Genomic DNA, 22,584 nt, shown 5'->3' on the forward strand with positions numbered 1-22,584 from the left:
TTCCAAATTTGCTGACATATTGAGTGTAGCACTTTCACAGCATCATCTTTCAGGATTTGGAATAGCTCAACTGGAATTCTATCACCTCCACTAGCTTTGTTCGTAGTGATGCTTTCTAAGGCCCACTTGACTTCACATTCCAGAATGTCTGGCTCTAGGTCAGTGATCACACCATCGTGATTATCTGGGTCATGAAGATCTTTTTTGTACAGTTCTTCTGTGTATTCTTGCCATCTCTTCTTAATATCTTCTGCTTCTGTTAGGTCCATACCATTTCTGTCCTTTATTGAGCCCATCTTTGCATGAAATGTTCCTTTGGTATCTCTGATTTTCTTGAAGAGACCTCTAGTCTTTCCCATCCTGTTGTTTTCCTCTATTTCTTTGTATTGATTGATGAAGAAGGCTTTCTGATCTCTTCTTGCTCTTCTTTGGAACTCTGCATTCAGATGTTTATCTCTTTCCTTTTCTCCTTTGCTTTTCGCTTCTCTTCTTTTCACAGCTATTTGTAGGCCTCCCCAGACAGCCATTTTGCTTTTTTGCATTTCTTTTCCATGGGGATGGTCTTGATCCCTGTCTCCTGTACAATGTCATGAACCTCATTCCATAGCTCATCAGGCACTCTATCTATCAGATCTAGGCCCTTAAATCTATTTCCCACTTCCACTGTATAATCATAAGGGATTTGATTTATGTTATACCTGAATGGTCTAGTGGTTTTCCCTACTTTCTTCAATTTAAGTCTGAATTTGGCAATAAGGAGTTCATGGTCTGAGCCACAGTCAGCTCCCGGTCTTGTTTCTGTTGACTGTGTAGAGCTTCTCCATCTTTGGCTGCAAAGAATATAATCAATCTGATTTTGGTGTTGACCATCTGGTGATGTCCATGTATAGAGTCTTCTCTTGTGTTGTTGGAAGAGGGTGTTTGCTATGACCAGTGCATTTTCTTGGCAAAACTCTACTAGTCTTTGCCCTGCTTCATTCCATATTCCAAGGCCAAATTTGCCTGTTACTTCAGGTGTTTTGACTTCCTACTTTTGTATTCCTGTCCCCTATAATGAAAAGGACATCTTTTTTGGGTGTTAGTTCTAAAAGGTCTTGTAGGTCTTCACAGAACCGTTCAACTTCAGCTTCTTCAGCGTTACTGGTTGGGGCATAGACTTGGATTACTGTGGTATTGAATGGTTTGCCTTGGAAACGAACAGAGATCATTCTGTCGTTTATGAGATTGTATCCAAGTACTGCATTTCGGACTCTTTTGTTGACCACGATGGCTACTCCATTTCTTCTGAGGGATTCCTGCCTGCAGTAGTAGATATAATGGTCATATGAGTTAAATTCACCCATTCCAGTCCATTTTAGTTCACTGATTCCTAGAATGTCAACATTCACTCTTGCCATCTCTTGTTTGACCACTTCCAATTTGCTTTGATTCATGGACCTGACATTCTAGGTTCCTGTGCAATATTGCTCTTTACAGCATCGGACCTTGCTTCTATCACCAGTCACATCCACAGCTGGGTATTGTTTTTGCTTTGGCTCCATCCCTTCATTCTTTCTGGAGTTATTTCTCCACTGATCTCCAGTAGCATATTGGGCACCTACTGACCTGGGGAGTTTCTCTTTCAGTATCCTATCATTTTGCCTTTTCATCCTGTTCATGGGGTTCTCAAGGCAAGAATACTGAAGTGGTTTGCCATTCCCTTCTCCAGTGGACCACATTCTGTCAGATCTCTCCACCATGACCCGCCCATCTTGGGTTGCCCCAGGGGCATGGCTTAGTTTCATTGAGTTAGACAAGGCTGTGGTCCTAGTGTGATTAGATTGACTAGTTTTCTGTGAGTATGGTTTCAGTGTGTCTGCCCTCTGATGCCCTCTTGCAACACCTACTGTCTTACTTGGGTTTCTCTTACCTTGGGCGTGGGGTATCTCTTCATGACTGCTCCTGCAAAGCACAACCAATGCTCCTTACCTTGGACAAGGGGTATCTCCTCACTGCCGCCCTTCCTGACCTTCAACGTGGGATAGCTTCTCTAGGCCCTCCTGTGCCTGGTTGTCTTATCTGGAGATAATTAGCTTGAGGAGTGCTGGCTCAAAGTGAATGTGAGGTTATCATCTAGTGTTTACCACAGGTTGTTTCATGGATATCTTGGGACTTATTTCCATAATACTCAGGGGTAGGTTGTGACAAGGTGAGTGGAAGTTACATGAGAACAGAATTTGACTCCCTATAAACAAGATAGTCTTTAATGTCACAGCTCACTCAAAAATGGAATGAACTGTGTTTCCCTGGTGGCTCAGTGGTAAAGAATCCACTTGCCAGTGCAGGATACAGGGGTTTGGTCCCTGATCTGGTGCTGTGGAGCAAATAAGGCTATGTGCCACAAATACTGAGCCTGTGCTCTAGAGTCCGGGGGCCTCAACTACTGAGTCCACATGCCCCCTCAACTGAAGCCTGCTTCGTCCGGAGTGCATGCTCCACAAGAGAAACCACCACACTGAGAAGGGCAAACACCACAACCAGACAGGCCCCTGCTTGCTGCAAGTAGAGAAAAATCCCATGCAGCAATGAAGACCCAGAACAGCCCAAAATAAAAATAAATAATATAATAAATAAAAATTTAAAAAATTAAATGGACTGTCTCAGAAGCATCACATTACTCAGGTGCATGCTGTATTAAATAGTTCAGTGGTGAGAGATTCAGAAATGACTCAAGCCTCACCAAAAAATTTGCCTTTGGAGAAATTTTCTCTATATTTAACCCCAAATTTGTCCTTCTATATTTTCTACCTCTTTGCTTCAAATTGTCACATTTATTTTCTAAATTAACCACTTGACTGTTCTTTGTGCCACCATTAATAATGTTCCAACTCCCGAATCTAATATGTCACTTCTTAGTTTCAGCAGAGAAGGTAATGGCACCCCACTCCAGTACTCTTGCCTGGAAAATCCCATGGATGGAGGAGCCTGGTAGATCCCATGGATGGAGGAGCCTGGTAGGCTGCAGTCCATGGGGTCGGTAAGAGTTGGACATGACCGAGTGACTTCACTTTCATTTTCACTTTCATGCATTGGAGAAGGAAATGGCAGCCCACTCTAGTGTTCTTCCCTGGAGAATCCCAGGGAGGGGGGAGCCTGGTGGGCTGCCGTCTATGGGGTAGCACAGAGTCAGACACAACTGAAGCAACTTAGCAGCAGCAGCAGCAGTTTTCAGAGGGTACTCAATAAATATTATAATCATGATCTATCTGAGTCGTTAACACTTTGACAAAATTGGGATTTTTTTTTTTTCATGGAATTTTCTCTTCCTTTGGTTTCCACAAATCCATTTGTGAAGTTCATATTTCAGACATCTCACTCAATCAGTTTTCGGCCGTTTGTAGGATCTTTTGTGCGATTTTATTTTCCCCCAACCCTGAAATAGGGGCGGAAATAGTGCTTAACTCTTCTTTTCTCTTTGAGCTAACTCAACCCATTTAAACTACAGTACATAGAGAGAATGAAAACAATCTCAGCAGTGGCCACAGGACTGGAAAAGGTCAGTTTTCATTTAAATCCCAAAGAAAGGTAATGCCAAAGAATGCTCAAACCACCACACAATTGTACTCATCTCACACCCTAGTAAAATGATGCTTAAAAATTCTCCAAGCCAGGCTTCAGCAATATGTGAACCATGAACTTCCAGATGTTCAAGCTGGTTTTAGAAAAGGCAGAGGAACCAGAGATCAAATTGCCAACATCCGCTGGATCATGGAAAAAGCAAGAGAGTTTCAGAAAGACATCTATTTCTGCTTTATTGACTATGCCAAAGCCTTTGACTGTGTGGATCACAATAAACTGTGGAACATTCTGAAAGAGATGGGAATACCAGACCACCTGATCTGCCTCTTGAGAAACCTGTATGCAGGTCAGGAAGCAACAGTTAGAACTAGACATGGAACAACAGACTGGTTCCAAATAGGAAAAGGAGTTCGTCAAGGCTATATATTGTATCCCTGCTTATTTAACTTACATGCAGAGTACATAATGAGAAACGCTGGACTGGAAGAAGCACAAGCTGGAATCAAGATTGCCAGGCAAAATATCAATAACCTCAGATATGCAGATGACACCACCCTTATGGCAGAAAGTGAAGAAGAACTAAAAAGCCTCTTGATGAAAGTGAAAGTGGAGAGTGAAAAAGTTGGTTTAAAGCTCAACATTCAGAAAACGAAGTTCATGGCATGCCACACTTCATGGGAAATAGATGGGGAAACAGTGGAAACAGTGTCAGACTTTATTTTTCTGGGCTCCAAAATCACTGCAGATGGTGATTGCAGCCATGAAATTAAAAGACGCTTACTCCTTGGAAGGAAAGTTATGACCAACCTAGGCCGTATATTAAAAAGCAGAGACATTACTTTGTTAACAAAGGTCTGTCTAATCAAGGCTTGGTCTTTCCAGTGGCCGTGTATGGATGTGAGAGTTGGACTATAAAGAAAGCTGAGTGCCAAAGAATTGATGCTTTTGAACTGTGGTGTTGGAGAAGAGTCTTGAAAGTCCCTTAGACTGCAAGGAGATCCAAACAGTCCATCTTAAAGGAAATCAGTCCTGGGTATTCAGTGGAAGGACTGATGTTTAAGCTGAAACTCCAATACTTTGGCCACCTGATGCGAAGAGCTGACTCATTTGAAAAGACCCTGATGCTGGGAAAGATTGAGGGCAGGAGGAGAAGGGGACAAGAGAGGATGAAATGGTTGGATGGCATCACTGACTTGATGAACATGGGTTTGGGTGGACTCTGGGAGTTGGTGATGGACAGGGAGGCCTGGTATGCTGCGATTCATGGGGTGTCAAAGAGTCAGACACCACTTGTGACTGAACTGAACTGAACTGAATGACCTAATTCTCCATCCCATGTAATATCTTAACTTCTGTCCTACACATTTGGAATGGTACTAGCTATGTACCATACTTAAAAGAATTAAGAAAGTGGGCCCTCAAATCATTTTCTGTTTAAGACTTAATTCCCTCTTGGATATCAGGTTGAGAAAGACAACTCTAAAATATGATCCAAAACACTCAAGATCCATGTTTCCAATATCTTACCAGCCAATGGCTGGACTGAGCAGTGCCCCTCTAACCCATCATTTTCCCATAAAAGCTTTCTGTTCATTTTCAAATATAATGGTACACCACTGTCCAATCTCTTGCTCCAGAAGTTCAGGAGGAACCCGAGTTCTTTCTTATCTGAAACTTGAAATAATTACCTACAAAATATGTCACATATCAGTTGCTTTATTTTATGTCCCACTAAGTTTAGTCTTTTTATACATTTTATTTATTTATCAGGGAGAAGTAGCCCTGTATTTTCATTTCTTTCTGAATGAAATCTCATCTAACTATCACCATCATCTTCAATCTATCCTTTGAAACTGTCAAAATGATCTCATCTGGACATAAGCAAAATCCTTTTGCCCATTTGGCTCGGTCTTGGCTCATCAATTGGCATGGCACACAAGTTCTCTATTTTTAAGACAAGTTAACCTTGCCAGTTCCCCAATACAATGTCTTCTCATCCTGTTGTACTACTTGGAGTTCTCTGAATGCATGACAGTTAAAAAAAAAAAAAAAAGAAAAACACAGAATTCTTAACTTTTATCTTTGCTATTTGTCATTATGCTTAGTTGCTCAGTCATGTCTGACTCTTTGTAAAGTCATGGATGGTAGCCCACCAGGCTCCTCTGTCCATGGGATTCTCCAGGCAAGAACTGGAGTGGGTAGCCATTCCCTTCTCATGGTATCTTCCTGACCCAGGGATCAAACTATGGTCACCTGAATTGCAGGCAGATTCTTTACCATCTGAGCCACCAGGGAAGTCTCCTTTATCTTTGCAATTAACCTTTCTTAAGGCTGTATATAGTCACAGTGCTTATTTAGCTTATATGCAGAGTGGTGGTGGTGGTGATTTAGTTGCTAAGTCGTGTCTGACTCTTGCAACCCCATCTAGGCAAGAATACTGGAGTGGGTTACCAGTTCATTCTCCAGGGGATCTTCCCGACCCAGGAATCGAACCCAGGTCTCCTGCATTGCAGGCAGATCTTTACCAACTGAGCTATGAGGGAAGTACATAGCTGATGTATGCAGAGTACATCATATGAAATGCCGGGCTGGATGAAGCACAACTTGGAATCAAGATTGCCAGAAGAAATACCAACAACCTCAGATATGCAGGTGACATCACCTTTATGACAGAAAGTGAAGAAAAACTAAAGAATCTCTTGATAGAAGTAAAAGAGGAGAGTGAAAAAGTTGGCTTAAAATTCAACATTCAAAAACTAAGATCATGGCATCTGGTCCCATCACTTCATGGAAATAGATGGAGAAACACTGGAAACAGTGAGAGACTTTATTTTGGGGGGCTTCAAAGTCCCTGCAGAGGGTGACTGCAGCCATGAAATTAAAAGATGCTTGCTCCTTGGAAAAAAAGTTATGACCAACCTAGACAGCATATTAAAAAGCAGAGACATTACTTTGCCAACAAAGGTCCATCTAGTAAAAGCTATGACTTTTCCAGTAGTCATGTATGGACATGAGAGTTGGACTGTAAAGAAAGCTGAGTGCCAAAGAATTGATGCTTTTGTACTGTGGTGTTGGAGAAGACTCTTGAGAGTCCCTTGGACTGCAAGGAGATCCAACCAGTCAATCCTAAAGGAAATGAATTCTGAATATTCATTGGAGGGACTGATGCTGAAGCTGAAACTCCAATACTTTGGCCACCTGATGCAAAGAACTGACTCATTGGAAAAGACCCTGATTCTGGGAAAGATTGAAGGTGGGAGGAGAAGGGGATTACAGAGGATAAGATGGTTGCATGGCATCACCAATTTGATAGACATGAGTTTGAATAAGCTCTGGGAGTTGGTGATGGACAGGGAAGCCTGGCATGCTGCAGTCCATGGGGTCACAAAAAGTCGGACATGACTGAGCAATTGAACTGAACTGAACTGAATCATCTCTTTATCTATCTGTGAGCTTTAGCCTTCCTTTGTTTTTCAAGTAAAAGTCATCTTTCTCATTAAAACTATGTAATTTATAGTAGCTAACAGTTGATTAATAGTTTGCAGAGTTTCTGGAACATAGAAAATACTTAATAAGTGTTAAAATGTAAATATGTCATTACTGATACATGTTATTTTACTGTTATGCTTTTGAAGTTGGGATGCAGCTTCTGGATAACAGGTTGTACCACAGAACTCCAAATTTCTCCCAATCTAATATCCTATGGGTGTATGATTTATTTTAAATTAAGTGTTTAGAAAATCTAAGATTAATCTCTTTCTCCTTCAGTTTATACAACAACACATATTAAGACAACAAGGATAATTCTCAACTGGCTAGACTCGAATTCTTGGAATTAATATTGTAATCTTAACTCCAAGATTACAATGTCACATTGACATTTCAAAAAATACATCAAAAAATACACTGACACTTCAATAGAATTCTTTATTCATGAAGTTTCCTCATTTATTTTGTGCTCAGTATAAGGCATATTTTATACTAATTAAACATTAAATCACAATTTATTTCCCAGTCAGGCCCCAATCAAGATCTATTTTATGTTCAAACAATTTCAGGTCACAAAAGTCTCACCTTACCTTATGGAGAAAGAAGCCTGGGAAAAAAAAAAAAATCTTTTTTTTTTATTTTTTTAAATCTAAATGAGTCCTTAAATATCTATCCCACCATGGTGCTCTGTGTTTTTACTTTCCTCTTTCCCTCTCCCTCTCTGCTGACATTAGCATAAAAATGTGCTACCCTAACTAAGCAGTCTGTTAACTGATAAGCTATCAAAAAATCATCTGTTATTTTTACAGCTTAAAGGCAGATGCCATTTCAAGAACTAGAGTTGAATGAGTAGGATTTGTTAGTGCTTTTTAGATTCATCATTGTAAACTTGAGGTATTTTAAAATGGAATGATTGGAGCCTTGACATATTGTCCCATGAGCAATCAAGCTTTAGAATTTTGCTAGCCTTAAATTTTGCCTGCATAAAATAAGTTCATATCCCATTGTATCATAAAGAATTTTGGTTGTCATCTAATGTTTGCATCAAAAATCTTCCTGCCTTAAATTCAGACCAATATAATTATCCTGGAGACTCAGACCAGAACATCCCCTTCTATTCCAGCAGAGGCCCCCTTTGCCATAAGATGCATCTCAAGGGTCTCCGAAGCAGCAAACATGTGCTTGCTAACCAATTATTTTCTCAGGTTGCATTTCTGAATTGCTTTGGGCACAATAAGGTGGCATTCAGGTTAGAAGGTGGGTCAGCTCCAGGTCCCAAAGCCTTAAGACACCTGGGATTGTTTGGAAATTTTGGATTAGAAATCGATTTGAATAAAATAACTATTAAAAAAAAGGGAGGGGGTTTGCATGCCAACATTTTTCACTGTTGTGAACTGCTTTGTTATCACAGAAACAAGGGATCAATTTAAAGAATATTCATTCACAGAAAAAATCACACATTTACAGAAAAATGAAAGGAAACTACAAGTGGTAGAAAGGAAGATAAACTACTTAATAATGCAAGATGTATATATTATTATGCTCCAGTATATTTTATATTGTGTAATTGTCCAATAGTGGCTTGACAGATTGAAATTTGAATATAGTTTAATTCTTGGGTAAACTATTTGAAAAATATAATCTCACCAACTGAGTGACTGAACTGAACTCAACTGAATTGAATCTCACCAATTCTTAAATTCTAGCTATTGTTGTCATAATCATACGCAATTTTTCATAAAAATCATCAACATCTTATGGAGAGTTGATTTGTATACATTGATATAAAAATGTATGTATATATGTATGTGTGTGCATATAATGGTTAGATGATTTTTTAAGTAAATAATTATTTCTCATTCAGTTCAGTGCAATTCAGTTGCTCAGTCGTGTCCAACTCTTTGCAACCCCATGAATTGCAGCATGCCAGGCCTCCCTGTCCATCACCAACTCCTGGAGTTCACCCAAACTCCTGTCCATCGAGTCGGTGATGCCATCCAGCCATCTCATCCTCTGTTGTCCCCTTCTCCTCCTGCTCCCAATCCCTCCCAGCATCAGAGTCTTTTCCAATGAGTCAACTCTTCGCATGAGGTGGCCAAAGTACCGGAATTTCAGCTTTAGCATCAGTCCTTGCAAAGAATACCCAGGACTGATCTCCTTTAGAATGGACTGGTTGGATCTCCTTGCAGTCCAAGGGACTCTCAAGAGTCTTCTCCAACACCACAGTTCAAAAGCATCAATTCTTCAGCACTCAGCTTTCTTCACAGTCCAACTCTCACATCCATACATGACCACAGGAAAAAACCATCACCTTGACTAGATGGACCTTAGTTGGCAAAGTAATGTCTCTGCTTTTGAATATGCTATCTAGGTTGGTCATAACTTTCCTTCCAAGGAGTAAGCATCTTTTAATTTCATGGCTGCAGTCACCATATGTAGTGATTTTGGGATTAAGAATCTTTAACCTTCCATAGTCACTGGACAGCTCTGTGCTTGTTTCCTCATACTTAAAGTATACATAATATAATTATAGTACTTACTTCAAAGAATTTTTGTGAGGACCATTGTGAGTATGTGCATGTGTGTGCATATTCCACAGTTCTGGATATCTCACATATCAATTACATACATGTTTGTATGTATAATAAGAAATATTCCTAACACCTAATAATCATTAAATTATTATTATTACTAGTGTTAGTATTAATATTTTATATTTTAATATCCTCTTTTCACTTAATAAAATGCCTTATGGTCTTTCCAGATTACTCCATAAAATCTACTAGGTTCATTTTATTTTTTAAAATTCATTTAATTGGAGGATAATTACTTTATAATAGTGTGGTGGTTTTTGCCATACATAGACATAAATCACCCATGGGTGTACATGTGTCCCCCATCCTGAACCCTCCATCCACTTCCCTCTCTACCGCATTCCTCTGGCTTGTCCCAGAGCACTGGCTTTGAATGCCCTGCTTCATGTATCAAACTTGCACTTGTCATCTGTTTTACATATGATTATATACAGGTTTCAATGCTATTCTCTCAAATCATCCTACCCTTGCCTTCTCTCACAGAGTCCAAAAGTCTGTTCTTTACATCTGTGTCTCCTTTGTGGCCTTTCATATAGGATCATTGTTACCTTCTTTCTAAATCCCATATATATGCATTAATATACTGTATTGGTGTTTCTCTTTCTGACGTACTTCACTGTAAGTATAATAGGCTCTAGTTTCATCCACTCCATTAGAACTGACTCAAATGTGTTCTTTTTTTATAGCTGAGCATTATTCCATTGTGCATATGTACCACAACTTCCTTATCCATTCATTTGCTGATGGACATTTAGGTTGCTTCCATGTCTTAGTATTGTAAACCGTGCTGCAATGAACATTGGGGTGCATGTGTCTTTTTCAATTCCAGTTTCCTCAGTGTTTATGCCCAGCAGTGGGATTACTGGGTCATATTGCAGCTCTATTGCCAGTTTTTTAAGGAATCGCCACACACTTCTTCATTGTGGCTGTACCTGTTTGCATTACCATCAAAAATATAAGAGGGTTCCCTTTTCTCCACACCCTCTCCAGCAATTATTGTTTATAGATTTTTTGATGGAAGTCATTCCAACCAGCGTGAGATGATACCTCATTGTGGTTTTGTTTTGGATTTCTCTAATAATGAGTGATGTTGAGTATCTTTTCATGTGTTTATTAGCTATCTGTATGTTTTCTTTAAAGAAATGTCTGTTTAGGTCTTTTCCCCACTTTTTGATTGGGTTGTTTGTTTTTCTGGTATTGAGTTGTATAAGCTGCTTGTATATTTTGGAGATTAATTCTTTGTCAGTTGTTTCATTTGCTATTATTTTCTCCCATTCTGAAGGTTGCCTTTTCACCTTGCTTATAGTTTCCTTCCTTGTGCAAAACGTTTTAAATTTAATTAGGTCCCATTTGTTTATTTGTATTTATTTCCATTATTCTGAGAGGTGGATCATAGAGGATCTTGCTGTGATTTGTGTCAGAGAGTATTCTGCCTATGCTTTCCTCTAAGAGGTTTATAGTTTCTGGTCTTACATTTAGATCTTTAATCCATTTTAAATTTTGTGTGTGTCCTGTGTGTGTATGGTGTTATAAAGTGTTCTAGTTTCATTCTTTTACAGGTGGTTGACCAGTTTTCCCAGCACCACTTGTTAAGGTGATTGTCCTTTCTCCATTGTATATTTTTGCCTCCTTTGTCAAATATAAGGTGTCTATAGGTGTGTGGATTTATCTACAGGCTTCTATTTTGTTCCATTGATCTATATTTCTGTCTTTGTCCCAGTGCCCTACTGTCTTGAGGACTGTAGCTTTGTAGTATAGTCTGAAGTCAGGAAGATTGCTTCCTCCAGTTCCACTCTTCTTTCTCAGGACTGCTTTGGCTATTCAGTCTTTTTTTTTTCCATACAAATTGTGAAATCATTTGTTCTAGTTCTGTGAAAAATATAATTGGTAACTTGATAAGGATTGCACTGAATCTATAGATTGCTTTGGGTAGTATACTCATTTTCACTATATTGATTCTTCCAATCCATAAACATGATATATTTCTCCATCTTTTTGTGTCATGTTTGATTTCTTTCATCAGTGTTTTATAATTTTTTATATATATATATGTTTTTTGTTTCTTTAGGTAGATTTATTCCTAAGTATTTTATTCTTTTTGTTGCAGTGGTGAATGGAATTGTTTTCTTAATTTCTCTTTTTGTTTTTTCATTGTTAGTGTATAAAAATGCTAAGAACTTCTGTGTATTAATTTTATATCCTATGACTTTACTATATTCATTGATTAACTCCAGTAATTTTCTGGTGATATCTTTAGGGTTTTCTATGTAGAGGACCATGTCATCTTCAAATAGTGAGAGTTTTACCACTTTTCCAATCTGGATTACTTTTATTTCTTTTTCTTCTCTGATTGCTGTGACACAGAATTCCAAAATTATGCTGGATAGTAGTGGTTGAGAGGGCACCCTTGTCTTGTTCTTGATTTTAGAGGAAATGCTTTCAATTGTTTTTGCCATTGAGGATAGCATTCACTATGGGTTTATCATACATGGCTTTTATTATCTTGAGATATGTTCCTTCTATGCCTGCTTTCTGGAGAATTTTTTTTTTTTTTATCATAAATGGGTGTTGAATTTTGTCAAAGACTTTCTCTGCATCTATTGAGATAATCATATGTTTTTTATCTCTCAATTTGTTAATATGGTGTATCACATTGATTAATTTGCGAATATTGAAGAATCCTTGCATCCCTGGAATAAAGTCCACTTGTTCATAATATATATATATATATGATCTTTTTAATATGTTGTTGGATTCTGTTTGATAGAATTTTGTTGAGAGTTTTTGCATCTATGTTCATCAGTGTACTAAATCCATTTTAAATTGTATTGTGGACTTTGAAGTGATTTGTTTAACTATTGTCTTATGCATGGACCTTAACTTTGTTTCCACTTTTTTTCAAATTAGAATAATATTATAATAAGAATTACTGTATGTATGTGTATCTGAATTTATGTGGATGTGCCTATAACATAGCAATTAAAAATATGCTTGTTGGATCAAATGGTACCACAATTAATATGGTTGAAATGTCCATACTTTACAAAGAGATATATATATTAAATTCAATCACTGTCAGAATTCCAATATCTTTCACAGAAAGTGAAAAAAAATCCTAAAATTCGTATGGAACCACACACCCACATGCAAAGCTTTGAGGCTAAAGTATTCTTGAGAAAGAAGATTGAAGGAATCACACATCCTGATTTCAAATTAGATAACAAAGTTATAGTAATCACAACAGTATGGTACTGGCATAAAAGCATACACATAGACCAATGGCACAGAATAGAGAGCCCAGAAACAAACTAATGCATATACGGTATATTCAGTTCAGTTCAGTTGCGCAGTTGTGTCCGACTCTTTGCCACCCCATGAATCGCAGCATGCCAGGCCTCCCTGTCCATCACCACTCCCAGACTTCACTCAGACTCATGTCCATCGAGTCAGTGATGCCATCCAGCCATCTCATCCTCTGTCGTCCTCTTCTCCTCCTGCCCCCAATCCCTCCCAGCATCACAGTTTTTTCCAATGAGTCAACTCTTCGCATGAGGTGGCCAAAATACTGGAGTTTCAGCTTTAGTATCCTTCCTTCCGAAGAAATCCCAGGGCTGATCTCCTTCAGAATGGACTGGTTGGATCTCCTTTCAGCCCAAGGGATTCTCAAGAGTCTTCTCCAACACCACAGTTCAAAAGCATCAATTCTTCAGTGCTCAGCCTTCTCCACAGTCCAACTCTCACATCCATACATGACACAGGAAAAACCATAGCCTTGACTAGATGAACCTTTGTTGGCAAATAATGTAACTGCTTTTGGATATGCTATCTAGGTTGGTCATAACTTTCCTTCCAAGGAGTAAGCGTCTTTTAATTTCATGGCTGCACTCACCATCTGCAGTGATTTTGGAGCCCAGAAAAATAAAGTCAGCCACTGTTTCCCCATCTATTTCCCATGAAGTGATGGGACCGGATGCCATGATCTTCGTTTTCTGAATGTTGAGCTTTAAGCCAACATTTTTACTCTCCTCTTTCACTTTCATCAAGAGGCTCTTCAGTTCCTCTTCACTTTCTGCCAGTAAGGGTGGTGTCATCTGCATATCTGAGGTTTATTGATTCCAGCTTGTGTTTCTTCCAGTCCAGCCTTTCTCATGATGTACTCTGCATATAAGTTAAATAAGCAGGGTGACAATATACAGCCTTGACATACTCCTTTTCCTGTTTGGAACCAGTCTGTTGTTCCATGTCCAGTTCTAACTGTTGCTTCCTGACCTGCATACAGATTTCTCAAGAGGCAGATCAGGTGGTCTGGTATTCCCATCTCTTTCAGAATTTTCCCCAGTTTATTGTGATCCACACAGTCAAAGGCTTTGGCATAGTCAATAAAGCAGAAATAGATGTTTTTCTGGAACTTTCTTGCTTTTTCCATGATCCAGCAGATGTTGGCAATTTGATCTCTGGTTCCTCTGCCTTTTCTAAAACCAGCATGAACATCAGGAAGTTCACGGTTCACATATTGCTGAAGCCTGGCTTGGAGAATTTTGAGCATTACTTTACTAGTATGTGAGATGAGTGCAACTGTGTGGTAGTTTGAGCATTCTTTGGGATTGCCTTTCTTTGGGATTGGAATAAAAGCTGACCTTTTCCAGTCCTGTGGCCACTGCTGAGTTTTCCAGATTTGCTGGCATATTGAGTGCAGCACTTTCACAGCATCATCTTTTAGGATTTGGAATAGCTCAACTGGAATTCCATCACCTCCACTAGCTTTGTTCATAGTGATGCTTCCTAAGGCCAACTTGACTTCACATTCTGGATGTCTGGCTCTAGGTCAGTGATCACACCATCGTGATTATCTGGGTCATGAAGATCTTTTTTGTACAGTTCTTCTGTGTATTCTTGCCATCTCTTCTTAATATCTTCTGCTTCTGTTAGGTCCATACCATTTCTGTCCTTTATCGAGCCCATCTTTGCATGAAATGTTCCCTTGGTCTCTAATTTTCTTGAAGAGATCTCTAGTCTTTCCCATTCTGTTGTTCTCCTCTATTTCTTTGCATTGATCGCTGAAGAAGGTTTCTTATCTCTTCTTGCTATTCTTTGGAACTCTGCATTCAGATGCTTATCTCTTTCCTTTTCTCCTTTGCTTTTCACTTCTCTTCTTTTCACAGCTATTTGTAAGGCCTCCCTAGACAGCCATTTTGCTTTTTTGCATTTCTTTTCCATGGGAATGGTCTTGATCCCTGTCTCCTGTACAATGTCACGAACCTCATTCATAGTTCATCAGGCACTCTATCTATCAGATCTAGGCCCTTAAATCTATTTCTCACTTCCACTGTATAATCGTAAGGGATTTGATTTAGGTCATAACTGAATGGTCTAGTGGTTTTCCCTACTTTCTTCAATTTAAGTCTGAATTTGGTAATAAGGAGATCATGATCTGAGCCTGTGATCAGCACATTAAGCACAGGCGGCTGTGGCCGAGAGGAGCTACCCCATGTCCGAGGTCAGGGGCAGAAGCCAGGAGGACCCCATGCCCTAAGGGCAGCAGCCAAGAGGAGTTACCCTACCTCCGTGATCAGGGGCAGTGGCTGGGAGGAGCTACCCCACACCCCCAAGCCCAAGGCCACGGGCGGCAGCAGGGAGGATGTACCCCACGCCCCCACACCCGAAGCCACGGGTGGCGGCCGGGAGGACCAACCCCACGCCCGAGGCCAGGGGCAGCGGCCAGGAGGACCAACCCCACGTCCAAGGAGCCCTGGCTACATGGGCGCAGGAGGGCCTAGAGGAGCTATCCCACTGTTGAAGGTCAGGAAGGGCGGCAGTGAGGAGATACCCCTCGTCCAAGGTAAGGAGCAGCAGCTGCACTTTGCTAGAGCAGCCGTGAAGAGATACCGCATGCCCAAGGTAAGAGAAACCCAAGTAAGATGGTAGGTGTTGCAAGTGGGCATCAGAGGGCAGACACACTGAAACCATACTCGCAGAAAACTAGTCAATCTAATCACACTAGAACCACAGCCTTGACTAACTCAGTGAAACTAAGCCATGCCCGTGGGGCAACCCAAGATGGGCGGGTCATGGTGGAGAGATCTGACAGAATGTGGTCCACTGAGAAGGGAATGGCAAACCACTTCAGTATTCTTGCCTTGAGAACCCCATGAACAGGATGAACAGTATGGTGTATTAATTTATGATAAAGGAGCCAATAATATACAATGGGGAAAGGTTAGTTTCTTCAATAAATGATGCTGGGGAAACTGGATATCCCTATGCAAAAGAATGAAACTGAATATACCATACACAAAAATCAACTCAAAATGAATTAAAGATCTAAATGTAAGACCTGAAAATATATAATTTCTAGAAAGAAGCAGAGAAAAAGCTCTTTGACATTGGCCTTGGTAATGAATTTTTTCAATATGATACTGAAAGTTCAGGCAACAAAAGCAAAAATAAATAAGAAGGTTATATTAAAGTAAAAATTGTCTGTGCAGTAAAGGAAAACACAAACTGAAGAGACAGTCTATGGTTTGGGAAAAATATTTGCCAACCATAAATATACAAGAAACTCATGATTCAATACCAAAAGTACAATAACTCAATTAAAAAAAAAAAAAATGGGCAAAGCAACTGAAAAGAGATTTCTCCAAAGAAGACATGCAAATGGCCTATAGATACGTGAAAAAGATGGCTAACATCACTAATCATCAGGGAATGCAAATTAAGACAATGAGATATTACTTATACCTTTTGTTTGCTATTGTTTTTGTTTTAGTAGCCAAGTCATGTCCAACTCTTTGCAATCCCATAAGCCTGCCATTATGAACAAACAAAAAATCCCATAAGTCTGCCATTATGAACAAACAAAAAACAGAAAATCAGAACAGAAAATAACAATGTTGGTAATGGTGTGGAGAAATTGGAATCCTTGTACACTGTTGGTAGGAATATTATGGTGCATCCATTATAGAAAACAGTGTGGAGATTCCTCAAAACAGGAAGAAACAAACAAACAAACAGAGCTACCATATGATCCAGCAATCACACTTCTGGGTATGTAAAAGAATTAGAAACAGGTTTTTGAAGTAATATTTGCACTTCTGTGTTCATTACAATCTTATTCACAATGTCCAAGAAGTAGACATGATCTAAATGTCTACCAACTAATAAATAGATGAAGAAAATGTAGTATATAATACAATAAAACTCAGCTTTAAAAAGAAGAATATCTTGTCACATGATACAAAAAACTTGAGGACATTATGATAAGTGTAGGGATTGGGGGCAGGAGGAGAAAGGGATGACAGAGGATGAGATGGCTGGTTGGCATCACCAACTCGATGCACATGAATTTGGGTGAACTCTGGGAGTTGGTGATGGACAGGGAGACCTGGCGTGCTGTGATTCATGGGGTCATAAAGAGTCGGACACGACTGAGTGAATGAACTGAACTGAACTGAACTGAACTGATTAAGACTCAAGACAAATTCTGCATGACTCCTTCTATATGAAGTATCCAAAATATTCAAACTTATAGAAGCAGAGAGAAGAATGGTTGTTTCCAGGGGGTGAGGGGAGAGGGGAATGTGGAGTTACTGTTCAGTGAGTATGGAGTTTCACTCATGCAACATGAAAATGTTCTAGTGATCTGCAATAGAACAATGTTTATATATTTAATACTGCACTGTATACTTAAGTTTTAAGAGGGTAGATCTCGTGTAATGAGTTTTGTGGGGCTTCCCAGGAGGTGCTAGTGGTTAAAAACCCACCTGTCAATGCAGGAGATGTAAGAGATGGGGGTTCAATACCTGGGTCAGGAAGATCCCCTGGAGGAGAGCACAGTAACCCACTCTAGGATTCTTGCCTGGAGAATCCCAAGGACAGAGGAGCCTGGCGGGCTATAGTCCATAGGGTGACAATGAGTTGGGCTCAAGTGAAGCAACTTAGCACACATGCATGTATGCAATGAGTTTTTTAACTACAATAAAAAAGGGAAAAAAATCAAATGTTTATGCTGATTGCTGCTTTATATTTATTCCTGAATAACATAGCAGAGTTGTTTGGTTTCAATGGTTTCTTTATAAGTGTTTGTCAAACTACTGCCTGTGGGCCAACTCCAGACTGATACTTATTTTTGTAAATATTAATAATTTTTTATTGGAAAGTATACATGCTCAATTATTTATGTATTTTCATTGGTCACGTTGTGCTACAAAGACAGAGATGTGTAAGTGTGAGAGACCATATGACCCCAAAATCCTAAACTATTTACTATCTAACCTTTTGCAGAAAGTTTGCCAAGTTTGGCTCTAGATAGTAGGAGATTTTTTTTTTTTTTTAATTATAATGGATCTAGCTTAGTCTGATTTAAAGCCAAGCATGTGTGTGTTCAATAAATGTTTGTGGGTCATGATGATATTACTGCTGTGGCTGATAATAATATTGAAATGTAAACTCCATAATTCTTTGAACACATAAAATTAATACAAAGAATTAGCATAGAATTTCAAAACTGGACTGAAATTCAATCTCATTTATTCCAATGGACAGGGGAAATGAAACACAGCAGGGCAAATTCTGATAGTCATTGCTATAATATAGTGGCTTAAAATATCAACTGCTTATTGATAGCTTACAGTGAACAGTGTCATATTTGTGATCTCTGAAGAAGATTGAACTTCAGGACCAAGGACCAGGCTTGATCACTCAAGAGCTTTTGTATAGCAGAGTTTTATTAAAGTACAAAAGAAGACAGAGAAAGCTTCTGACATAGACATCAGAAGGGGGATGGAGAATAACCCCCACGCTAGTCTAAGCAAGGGAATTATATACTTTCAAAATTAGTTATTGCAATAAATCAAAAGAATGTCTCAAGGTTGTAAAGATCTTCCTAGACCCACTCCCATAATTTACATTTTAAAATAACAGGATTAGTCAGAAGGTTTTCAGGAAGGAGAAAGTGTCCTCATGCAGGATACATTGTTTTTATATAAACCTTAGTACAGAGTTTAAACTGGGTTGTTTGTTTTGTAATCATCACTTCTGGCCTTGAAGAAGAAAAACATTTTATGTGACTAAGACTAAGGAATGTAGAGAAAGAAAAAGATGTTTGTCCTTTCCTCCTCTTTGAAAATTCCAGACCCCTATCTCCCCTTCAAAAGCCTCAGACCCCTTTCTCCTCTTCGGGGACCCCCAGACTTCTTATCGACCTGCCTAGGATTTGACCCTCTCATTATTATTTCTTGTGAGTCTATGGGTTGACTTAGGAGATCTTCTCTCTGACCAGGCTCTGTTGGTATCAACTGGGCTTACTCAAACATTTGTACTGAGCTGATGATTTGGCCAGAAGCTGGTTGGTCAGGGATGGCCTCAGCTTAATGACTTAGCTCTCACCCAGATGCCTCCCATATTCCTTCAGCAAGGTATCCTGGACATTTTCTCAGGAAATGGGAGGTTGAGGGGTTCATGAGGTACAACCAGTTCAGTTCAGCTCAGTTGTGCAGTCATGTCTGACTCTTTGTGACCTCATGGACTGCAGCACACCAGGCCTCCCTGTCCACGACCAACTCTGAGTTTACTCAAACTCATGTCCATTGAGTCAGTGATGCCATGCAACCATCTAATCCTTTGTTGTCCCCTTCTCCTCCCCCAATCTTTCCCAGCATTAGGGTCTTTTCCAATGAGTTGTTTGCATCAGGTGACCAAAGTATTGGAGTTTCAGCTTCAGCACCAGTCCCTCCAATGAATATTCAGGACTGATTTCCTTTAGTATGGACTGGTTGGATCTCCTTGCAGTCCAAGGGACTCTCAAGAGTCTTCTCCAACACCACAGTACAAAAGCATCAATTCTTTGGTACTCAGTTTTCTTTATAGTCCAACTCTCACACTGATACATGACTACTGGAAAAACCATATCTTTGACTAGATGGACCTTTGTTGGCAAAGCAGTGTCTCTGCTTTTTAATATGCTGTCTAGATTGGTCATAGCTTTTCTTCCAAGGAGCAAGCGTCTTTTAATTTAATTGCTGCAATCATCATTTGCAGTGATTTTTGAGTCCAAAAAAAAATAAAGTCTCAATATTTCCATTGTTTCCCATCTATTTGCCATGAAGTGATGCGACCAGATGCCATGATCTTAGTTTTCTGAATGTTGAATTTTAAGCCAACATTTTCACTTTCCTCTTTTACTTTAATCAAGAGGCTCTTTAGTTCTTCACTTTATAGAGTTCTACCAAGAGAATGCATTGGTCATAGCAAACACCCTCTTCCAACAACACAAGAGAAGACTCTACACATGGACATCACCAGATAGTTGACACCAAAATCAGATTGATTATCTTCTTTGCAGCCAAAGATGGAGAAGCTCTATATAGTCAGCAAAAACAAGACCAGGAGCAGACTGTGGCTCAGATCATGAACTCCTTATTGCCAAATTCAGACTGAAATTGAAGAAAGTGGAGAAAACCACTAGACCATTCAGGTATGACCTAAATCAAATCCCTTATGACTATACAGTGGAAGTGGGAAATAGATCTGATAGACAGAGTGCCTGATGAACTATGGATGAAGGTTTGTGACATTGTACAGGAGACAGGGATCAAGACCATCCCCAAGGAAAAAAAAAAATGCAAAAAAGCAAAATGGTTGACTGAGGAGGCCCTACAAATAGCTGTGAAAAGAACAGAAGCGAAAAGCAAAGGAGAAAAGGAAAGCTATAAGCATCTGAATGCAGATTTCCAAAGAATAGCAAGGAGAGATAAGAAGCATTCCTCAGTGATCAATGCAAATAAATAGAGGAAAACAATAGAATGGGAAAGACTAGAGACCTCTTTAAGAAAATTAGAGATACCAAGGGAACATTTCATTCAAAGATGGGCTCAATAAAGGACAGAAATGGTATGGACCTAACAGAAGCAGAAGATATTAAGAAGAGGTGGCAAGAATACATGGAAGAACTGTACAAAAAAGATCTTCACGACCCAGATAATCACGATGGTGTGATCACTCACCTAAGCCAGACATCCTGGAATGTGAAGTCAAGTTGGCCTTAGGAAGCATCACTATGAACAAAGCTAGTGGAGGTGATGGAATTCCAGTTGAGCTATTTCAAATCCTAAAAGATGATGCTGTGCAAGTGCTGCACTCAATATGCCAGCACATTTGGAAAACTCAGCAGTGGCCACAGGACTGGAAAAGGTCAGTTTTTATTCCAATCCCAAAGAAAGGCAATCCCAAAGAATGCTCAAACTACCACACAATTGCACTCATCTCACACACTAGTAAAGTAATGCTCAAAATTCTCCAAGCCTTCAGCAATATGTGAACCATGAACTTCCAGATGTTCAAGCTGGTTTTAGAAAAGGCAGAGGAACCAGAGATCAAATTGCCAATATCCGCTGATCATGGAAAAAGCAAGAAAGTTCCAGAAAAACATGTATTTCTGCTGTATTGACTATGCCAAAGCCTTTGACTGTATGGATCACAATAAACTGTGGAAAATTCTGAAAGAGATGGGAATACCAGACCACCTGATCTGCCTCTTGAGAAACCTGTATGCGTGTCAGTAAGCAATGGTTAGAACTGGACATAGAACAACAGACTGGTTCCAAATAGGAAAAGGAGTACATCAAGGCTGTATATTGTCACCCTGCTTATTTAACTTATATGCAGAGTACATCATGAGAAATGCTGGGCTGGAAGAAGCACAAGCTGGAATCAAGATTGCCAGGAGAAATATCAATCACCTCAGATATGCAGATGACACCGCTCTTAATCCAGAAAGTGAAGATGAACTAAAGAGCCTCTTGATGAAAGTGAAAGTGGAGAGTGAAAAAGTTGGCTTAAAGCTCAAAATTCAGAAAACTAAGATCATGACATGCCGCACTTCATGGGAAATAAATGGGGAAACAGTGGAAACAGTGGCTGACTTTATTTTTCTAGGCTCCAAAATCACTGCAGATGGTGATTGCAGCCATGAAATTAAAAGACGCTTACTCCTTGGAAGGAAAGTTATGACCAACCTAGATAGCATATTGAAAAGCAGAGACATTACTTTTCCAACAAAGGTCCATCTAGTTAAGGCTATGGTTTTTCCAGTGTCATATATGAATGTGAGAGTTGGACTATAAAGAAATCTGAGTGCCAAAAAATTGATGCTTTTGAACTGTGGTGTTGGAAAAGACTCTTGAAAGTCCCTTGGACTGCAAGGAGATCCTTGCATCCTAAAGGAGATCAGTCCTGGGTGTTCATTGGAAGGACTGATGTTGAAGCTGAAACTCAATACTTTGGCCACCTGATGCGAAGAGCTGACTCATTTGAAAAGACCCTGATGCTGGGAAAGATTGAAAGCAGGAGGAGAAAGGGACAACAGAGGATGAGATGGTTGGATGGCATCACTGACTTGATGGACATGGATTTGAGTGAACTCCGGGAGTTTGTCATGAACAGGGAGGCCTCCTGTGCTGTGGTTCATGGGGTTGCTAAGAGTCAGACGGGATTAGTGACTGAACTGAACTGATCTGCATATCTGAGGTTGTTGATATTTCTCCCAGCAATCTTGATAACAGCTTGTGCTTCCTCCATCCCAGCATTTCTCATGATGTACTCTGCATATAAGTTAAATAAACGGTAACAAAATATACCCTTGGTGTACTCCTTTCCCAATTTGAAATGAGTCTGTTGTTCCGTGTCCAGTTCTAACTGTTGCTTCCTGACCTGCATACAGATTTCTCAAGAGGCAGGTCAGATGATCTGGTATTCCCATCTTTTTCAGAATTTTCCAGAGTCTGTTGTGATCCACAAAGTCAAGGGCTTTGGCATAGTCAATAAAACAGAAGTAGATTTTTGGGTGAACTCGCTTGCTTTTTGAATGATCTAACGGATGTGGTAATTTGATCTCTGGTTCCTCTGCCTTTTCTAAATCCAGCTTGAACATCTGAAAGTTCATGGTTCA

The sequence above is a fragment of the Bubalus bubalis genome, chromosome 2 (assembly GCF_019923935.1).
Source record: "Bubalus bubalis isolate 160015118507 breed Murrah chromosome 2, NDDB_SH_1, whole genome shotgun sequence".
NCBI classification, from domain to species: Eukaryota; Metazoa; Chordata; class Mammalia; order Artiodactyla; family Bovidae; genus Bubalus; species Bubalus bubalis.